We start from the raw sequence: 6,000 nt of genomic DNA on the forward strand, positions 1-6,000 counted from the left end.
TTAATTACTCTGCTTCTCCTGAAATGCCCCAGCTAAGTATCCTTGAAGCATGCCACTTTTCACTATAATTAACCAAGATCAGGATGTATTCCACCTTCTTTTTTGTGGCTCAGCTGGGTTTCTTAAAATACAGTGCTAATATAGCCGCTGTCTACATAAGTACAGTCTGAGACATCAGAGGTGAAAGAGTGAAATTATGATCTCTGTAGGTCACAATTCACTTTCTATTGTATTAAGCAAATAAAATCTCATTTTTATTTCACCTGAAAATGAATATTCTTTCAGTCCAAATCTACTTTCAGACATTCCTGAAGGAAAAAAATATTTCTCTTAAGTTTAATCTTCTCCTCTTCCCTTTTAGGAAAATATCTAAAAGGTCAAGAAAGAAAGCTAAGGTCCAGAAAAATGACAAAAGGGCTTATTGGGTCTTGAGGGTTGAGTTAGAACAAAGACCTAGGTTCAAGAATCTGCAGGAAATTGAAACTTGAGAAGAAAACATGAACTTTGTTGCTATGTAGCTCATCATACAGAAAAAAAAATGCAAAAACCCAAACATATAATATTTGGCAAAAACCAATAGAGATTTGACATCACAAAGTTGGAGTCATTCACATGAGATTGTACAGTGGCAAAATTTTGGTGAGAGTACATGGTCAGAGGGGAATCTGAACAAGGAAGTTTTATACCTTAAGGATGGACTTGGTCAAGAATGGGTAATCAATGCCAGATATGAGAAAGGGCATTCCTAATCATGTCCAGATGTGATGAGAGAAATTCTCTGGCTCCCTTAGATTTGGATTAGAGACTTTCTTAATCTGGACCAGAAATAGAATGAGGAACTGAATCCTTAATAAGGAATCCTAGAAATGGGTATTGTTATATATACCTGTTATAATTGGCCATGGACCTTGTCCAATCAGGAGCCAGGATCATTTACATGTGATATAGGATTAGAATGAATCAAGATGGTGGAAAAGTACAAGCTATCATAGTTTATATGTTTGTTTATATGTTTAGCATTAAGTGGCTCCATATTAGAATCCCATCACTTGACTATAATATAAAAATTTACTATTTTCAAAGAGATACCCAGATTTAGAATGAGCAATATATTATGTCTAGTTGAGAGCACTGCTTTCCCCTTCTCCTGCTTCTCCTTTCCCCTCCTCAACCTCAATTATTAAGTTCCAACTTTGTTTATTAGGCACTGTAAAAAGCTCTGAGGATAAAAAGAAGGCAAAAATAGTCCCTATCCTGAGGGAATTTACAATCTAATTGGGAAAAGGACTCTTGACTATTTCAGTTATTAACATGAATTGTGATTATACAGGGTCAAAATAAATGTTTATCATTACTGGCGTTGTAAAGCAAATTATTAAATTTTACCTTACTTTGCAGATTGTTTCATTCATTTAAAATTTAAAATTTTTAAATTAATTTAAAAAATTAAATTTGACCTTACCTTAATATGCCTTATCATATTGTGAAATTGATTTTGATCAGGAATCTCTAAATATTATATCAAAACGTCCAATGCTAGCCAGAGAAAGAGAAATGTCTGAGTGTGTAAAGTTGCTTTATTGATTCAGACAGTGTATTGGAACTACTACTACTGCTACTACTACTACTACTACTACTAGGGGTTTACTCAAAAATTCCAGTCCCAGGCCCAACTTTTAAAATGCTTTCTGGACCATAGAACTATTCAAGAAATTACTGGACTCAGACAATGCAGAAACTTTCATAGAACCTATAATTTATATAGACAAGTCATTTTAGATGGATAGATAGCTGTTTAATCAAATATAATCTAATATATTAGAATAATTAGGTATTTTAATTTCAAGAAGAAAAATGTTTGGATTATAATAATGATAAATTAATAAAAGTATTTCTGGCAAATTTTTATCTACAGTGAAGAATACAGGATTAATATTTTTTCTTCTTATAATTTTAAATAGTTTTTATAGAGTTAGTGTGTGCTAGGTATCAGATGCAGTGTTTAGCTCTCGCTATCTGTATTCAACGAGCTAACTTCTAGGGTCATAGTCTGTTAGAGATTACCTATTCTAATCTTTTTTCATTTTACATATAAGAAAACTGATGTGCAAAGAGACCAAGTCACTTGTATGAAGTCATATAGCTAATAAGTAGCACCTCCTTTATTCTTTCTTCTCTCCATTTTGACAAATTTGCAACTTTTCTGGAAGAGACTGTTAGATGGTCAATGTTGCATCCTATATGGAGAATACTGTACTATGTTTATTGGGGGAGAAGGATAGGAGAGTAGTAAAGGAGGGAAAAAGAGATAAAATCCTTTCCTAATGACCTGAGACGTTAGTAGGAGGTAGAGAGTGGTATGAAAACAAATACATGTCATTAGGTGTGAAATGATATAGTGCAAATTGAATGCAGAAGTGCTTGGGGTGGGGTACAGTGCTGGAGTGTTCAGATCAAGTTATTTTCTACATTGAAGAATCCTGCAACCTATTTTATAACTGCAGCCTCCACTCCTGCAACCTTCTCCTTCTGTTAGTGAGTTCATCTTCAGAATCTTAATTTGAGAAATTACCTATAACCTGTGATTCCTTGGATTATTTCTCCACCTCCATCCCAGCAGCAATCTCATCTTCCTCTTGGTTCTGGTGAATTCCTCCATGAAATTTCCAATTAAATAATTACTCATACCAAGGATTTTTCCCTCTCTTCCTTCCTTCCTTCCTTCCTTCCTTCCTTCTTTCTTTTGTCTCTTTCCTTCTTCTTTCTTCTCTTTCTTGATTTTCTTCTTTCTTTTCTTCCATCTCTCTCATCTTTCTTCCTTCCTTCATTAAAATGATTTTTTCTAGATTCTATCACAACACAAAACTGTTAACATTCTTTTTCAGATGTAACTAGAATAATAGTAATATATTTGTTCATAGCAAATGGGTTACTTCTCCATTTTTATTTTAAAACACCTAGTCATTAAAATAAAATAAGAATTGTTTCTGTAGATCAGTTGTTATTATTAAATAGTTAATTTTAACTAATTAACATTAAAATTAGCTAAAATAGTTAAATAGAAAATAAAGATTTAAATGTTTTCTTATATTTATTTATTCATGTTCAAGACAAGCATTTAAAATTTTTAAAATGGAGATATATATACATATAAAATATGATTTATAAATGCATGTTCAACTTTTTCATAAATATCTTTCTGAACCAAGATATTCAAGTAAGGATTTCACATTGATTTTTAGAGGACTCAGTTTTTTAAAAAATATATACGCTCAATATGTTTCAGGAAGAACTTTTTATCATTCAATTCTTTACTTATTTTCACTTTGATTATTTATAATTTTCTTTATTATGTTCATTAAGAAAGTTGGAAATGTTTTTTGTTTAAACTTTTGAGAAAATCATCATTATATAATAATATAGAAATACCTTGTGTTATGACATATATTGTTATACAATTGTGCAGTAAATCTTTCTCTTAATGAATTTTTTTTACAAAGTAGATTTTCTTTATTACAACTTCTAAAAGTATATGTAGATACTCATATCTCTCAGCATAATGACTTATTTTTGGAAGATGTGATTAGTCATACATGTAATATTTCAAAAACAAACTAGTATTTCTAGGACTCCATTATACTTTAAAAGCAGTTATGTTACATCAGTGTTGAATTCAGTACAATTCTCCTCCATTGTATCTTTTCCATTAAAATGTATCTCAGTTATATTCAGTATTTCACTTAATGTGTTATTTCCATTCATCCATTCCTCTTTCAGTCGATCAATAAGTTTATTACATACCAACTACTGTGTTCTTCTAAGGAGGCAAAGAAAATCAAAAGTAGTCCCTGTCCTCATAGATGTTCTAATGGGGAGATGATGTGCATATAAATTGTTAAAAAAAATCAAAATATAGAGTAAAAGGAAGATTCATCCTAGAGGGAAAAGTACCGATCAATAAGGTGGTGCTTGAAATGAGTCTTATAGGAAGCTAAGAATTCTAGAAGATCATTTTAGGAAGAAGAGTATTCTAGTCATTAATGATAGACATGTAAAGATATGGAGATGGGAGACAGAGCATTCATTGTATGAAGACGTTGTGTAAAAAAACAGTAAATTAAGTTAATATAGATGGGAGTATAGAGGAGATTGAATGGGGTAAATCACATTACATTAAGAGGTACAAAAGACCTATTGCAACAGAGAGGAAGAAAGGAGGAGGCGAGAATCTTCTTCTAATCAGACTTGGGCTTAAAGTTAACTTACACACACTCAGTTAAGTTAATAAAATTGTCTTACTTTTCAAGTATTAAAAGGGGAAAAGGGGAGGGGAATTGGAAGGGTGAGGAAAAGGGGAACTAACAGAAAGAAGGGAAGGAGGAAGGGGAAAAGGTAAAGGGGAGAGAAAGGGGAGGGGGGTTGATATAGAAGGGCAAACACACTGGAGGTGGTGGTATTCAGAAACAAAATACTAGGGAATATGGATAAAGGGGGAGAGGGGGAAAAATACAAACAGAGGAAAGATAGCGTGGAGGGTAATAAAAAGTTAGTAATTATAATTTTGAATGTGAATGGGATGAACTTTCCCATAAAACATAAACAAATAGCAGAGTGGATTAAAAACCAGAATCCTTCAATGTGCTGCTTACAAGAAACTCATTTGAAGCAGAGAGATACATATAGAGTAAAGGTAAAAGGTTGGAGCAAAATATATTTCAGCTGAAGTGAAAAAAGCAGGGGTAGCAGTCCTTATCTCAGACAAAGCAGCTGCAAAAATAAATCTCATTAAAAGAGATAAGGAAGGAAATTATATCCTCCTAAAAAAGTACTATAGACAATGAAGCAATTTCAATACTAAATATGTATGCACCAAGTGGTGTGGCATCTAAATTCTTAGAGAAGTTGAATAAGTTACAGGAAAGCAAAGACAGCAAAACTCTTCTGTTGAGAGACCTCAGCCTCCTACTCTCAGATTTAGATAAATCTAACCATAAAATAAACAAGAAGGAAGTTAAGTAGGTAAATAGATTATTCAAAAACATACACATGATAGATCTTTGGAGAAAATTGAATGGGTATAGAAAGGAATATACCTTTTTTTTTGCAGTACATGGCACTTACACAAAAATTGACCATGTACTAGGGCATAAAAACCCAATTATCAATTATAGAAAGGCAGAAATAGTGACTACATCCTTCTCAGATCATAATGCAATGAAAATCATAAGCAATATTGGACCAGGAAGATATAGGCTGAAAACTAATTGGAAACTATATAACCTCATTTTAAAGAATGAGTGGATCAAACAACAAATTATAGGAAAAAAATTAATGATTTCATCCTAGATAATGACAATAATGAAACAATATACCAAAACTATGGGATACACTTAAGGTGACATTCAAGGGATATACTTAAATGCTCACATGAATAAATTAAAGAAAGAGAAAGGGGCAGCTAGGTGGCATAGTGGATAAAGCACCAGCCTTGGAGTCAGGAGTACCCGGGTTCAAATCCGGTCTCAGACACTTAATAATTACCTAGCTGTGTGGCCTTGGGCAAGCTACTTAACCCCATTTGCCTTGCAAAAACCTAGAAAGAAAGAAAGAAAGAAAGAAAGAAAGAAAGAAAGAAAGAAAGAAAGAGAAAATCAATGAATTAAATATGCAACTAAAAAATTAGAGAAAGAACAAATTAAAACCCCCCAATTAAATACCAAATTAGAAATTCTAAAATTTAATGGAGAAATTTAAAAAATCAAAAGCAAGGAAACCATTGAACTAATAAATAAAACCAAGAGTGGGTTTCATGAATAACCAATAAAGTTAATAAACCTCTGGTCAATTTGATTAAAAAAAGAAAGAAGAAAACCAAATTGCTAGTTTCATAAATGAAAAAAGGTGAAATCACCACCAATGAGGAGGAAATTAAAGTAATAATTTGGAATTATTTTGCCCAATTCTATGCCAATAAATTTGATAATCTAAGTGAAATGGATG

Source organism: Macrotis lagotis, chromosome 2, assembly GCF_037893015.1.
Source record: "Macrotis lagotis isolate mMagLag1 chromosome 2, bilby.v1.9.chrom.fasta, whole genome shotgun sequence".
Lineage (NCBI taxonomy): Eukaryota > Metazoa > Chordata > Mammalia > Peramelemorphia > Peramelidae > Macrotis > Macrotis lagotis.